This window comes from Oncorhynchus keta, unplaced genomic scaffold (assembly GCF_023373465.1).
Source record: "Oncorhynchus keta strain PuntledgeMale-10-30-2019 unplaced genomic scaffold, Oket_V2 Un_contig_796_pilon_pilon, whole genome shotgun sequence".
NCBI classification, from domain to species: Eukaryota; Metazoa; Chordata; class Actinopteri; order Salmoniformes; family Salmonidae; genus Oncorhynchus; species Oncorhynchus keta.
In genome coordinates this window covers 9,968-13,266 of record NW_026289785.1, presented here as the reverse complement: position 1 = coordinate 13,266, position 3,299 = coordinate 9,968, and positions in this window count along the sequence as shown.

Sequence of the window (3,299 nt, the reverse complement as noted above, 5' to 3'; positions counted from 1 at the left end):
GCCTGTACTGAAAAAGCCCTGGCACTGAGTTGGGTTGGTTGGCTATCTGCAGAGATTGTTCTGTTCTGGTGCTCTGTCCCATCACAGTTACTGGAGCTCGAGTAAGACTGGCCATCTGGAAGGAAACATCTATGCAATCACAGTCCCAGTCTCAGTCCCAGTCCACGATGGCATTTCTAATAAATGTCTTAAACATGGTTAAAAAAACATGTTAGGATGGTGATTGTTTCTGCCAGAAGGATGGTATGCTATTCCGTTAGGATCCCCATTAGCAGACGCCATAACATCAGCTAACCTTCCTGGGGCCCAACACTGAACTAAAAATACATTAAACAATCCCAAAGTAACACTGAGGACAGAGTTCTCTCCACTACAGGGACCTCATAAAGAAACAGCACTGAGGACAGAGTTCTCTCCACTACAGGGACTTCATAAAGAAACAGCACTGAGGACAGAGTTCTCTCCACTACAGGGACCTCATAAAGAAACAGCACTGAGGACAGAGTTCTCTCCACTACAGGGACCTCATAAAGAAACACTGAGAACAGAGTTCTCTCCACTACAGGGACCTCATAAAGAAACAGCACTGAGGACAGAGTTCTCTCCACTACAGGGACCTCATAAAGAAACAGCACTGAGGACAGAGTTCTCTCCACTACAGGGACCTCATAAAGAAACAGCACTGAGGACAGAGTTCTCTCCACTACAGGGACCTCATAAAGAGTTCTCTCCAACAGCTGAGGACAGAGTTCTCTCCACTACAGGGACCTCATAAAGAAACAGCACTGAGGACAGAGTTCTCTCCACTACAGGGACCTCATAAAGTAACAGAACAGAGTTCACTACAGGGACACTGAGGACAGAGTTCTCTCCACTACAGGGACCTCATAAAGAAACAGCACTGAGGACAGAGTTCTCTCCACTACAGGGACCTCATAAAGAAACAGCACTGAGGACAGAGTTCTCTCCACTACAGGGACCTCATAAAGAAACAGCACTGAGGACAGAGTTCTCTCCACTACAGGGACCTCATAAAGAAACAGCACTGAGGACAGAGTTCTCTCCACTACAGGGACCTCATAAAGAAACAGCACTGAGGACAGAGTTCTCTCCACTACAGGGACCTCATAAAGAAACAGCACTGAGGACAGAGTTCTCTCCACTACAGGGACCTCATAAAGAAACAGCACTGAGGACAGAGTTCTCTCCACTACAGGGACCTCATAAAGAAACAGCACTGAGGACAGAGTTCTCTCCACTACAGGGACCTCATAAAGAAACAGCACTGAGGACAGAGTTCTCTCCACTACAGGGACCTCATAAAGAAACAGCACTGAGGACAGAGTTCTCTCCACTACAGGGACCTCACAAAGTAACACTGAGGACAGAGTTCTCACCACAGAAACAGCACTGAGGACAGAGTTCTCTCCACTACAGGGACCTCATAAAGAAACAGCACTGAGGACAGAGTTCTCTCCACTACAGGGACCTCATAAAGAAACAGCACTGAGGACAGAGTTCTCTCCACTACAGGGACCTCATAAAGAAACAGCACTGAGGACAGAGTTCTCTCCACTACAGGGACCTCATAAAGAAACAGCACTGAGGACAGAGTTCTCTCCACTACAGGGACCTCATAAAGAAACAGCACTGAGGACAGAGTTCTCTCCACTACAGGGACCTCATAAAGAAACAGCACTGAGGACAGAGTTCTCTCCACTACAGGGACCTCATAAAGAAACAGCACTGAGGACAGAGTTCTCTCCACTACAGGGACCTCATAAAGAAACAGCACTGAGGACAGAGTTCTCTCCACTACAGGGACCTCATAAAGAAACAGCACTGGGACCTCATAAAGGACAGAGTTCTCTCCACTACAGGGACCTCATAAAGTAAGCACTGAGGACAGAGTTCACTGAGGGACAGAGTTCTTCTCCACTACAGGGACCTCATAAAGAAACAGCACTGAGGACAGAGTTCTCTCCACTACAGGGACCTCATAAAGAAACAGCACTGGGAGGACAGAGTTCTCTCCACTACAGGGACCTCATAAAGAAACAGCACTGAGGACAGAGTTCTCTCCACTACAGGGACCTCATAAAGTAACAGCACTGAGGACAGAGTTCTCTCCACTACAGGGACCTCATAAAGAAACAGCACTGAGGACAGAGTTCTCTCCACTACAGGGACCTCATAAAGAAACAGCACTGAGGACAGAGTTCTCTCCACTACAGGGACCTCATAAAGAAACAGCACTGAGGACAGAGTTCTCTCCACTACAGGGACCTCATAAAGAACAGCACTGACAGGGACCTCATAAAGAAACAGCACTGAGGACAGAGTTCTCTCCACTACAGGGACCTCATAAAGAAACAGCACTGAGGACAGAGTTCTCTCCACTACAGGGACCTCATAAAGAAACAGCACTGAGGACAGAGTTCTCTCCACTACAGGGACCTCATAAAGAAACAGGACACTGGGACCTCATAAAGGAGGACAGAGTTCTCTCCACTACAGGGACCTCATAAAGAAACAGCACTGAGGACAGAGTTCTCTCCACTACAGGGACCTCATAAAGTAACACTGAGGACAGAGTTCTCTCCACTACAGGGACCTCATAAAGAAACAGCACTGAGGACAGAGTTCTCTCCACTACAGGGACCTCATAAAGAAACAGCACTGAGGACAGAGTTCTCTCCACTACAGGGACCTCATAAAGAAACAGCACTGAGGACAGAGTTCTCTCCACTACAGGGACCTCATAAAGAAACAGCACTGAGGACAGAGTTCTCTCCACTACAGGGACCTCATAAAGAAACAGCAGGACAGAGTTCTGACTACAGGGACCTCATAAAGAAACAGCACTGAGGACAGAGTTCTCTCCACTACAGGGACCTCATAAAGAAACAGCACTGAGGACAGAGTTCTCTCCACTACAGGGACCTCATAAAGAAACAGCACTGAGGACAGAGTTCTCTCCACTACAGGGACCTCATAAAGAAACAGCACTGAGGACAGAGTTCTCTCCACTACAGGGACCTCATAAAGAAACAGCACTGAGGACAGAGTTCTCTCCACTACAGGGACCTCATAAAGAAACAGCACTGAGGACAGAGTTCTCTCCACTACAGGGACCTCATAAAGAAACAGCACTGAGGACAGAGTTCTCTCCACTACAGGGACCTCAAAGAAACAGCACTGAGGACAGAGTTCTCTCCACTACAGGGACCTCATAAAGAAACAGGAGGACAGAGTTCTCTCCACTACAGGGACCTCATAAAGAAACAGCACTGAGGACA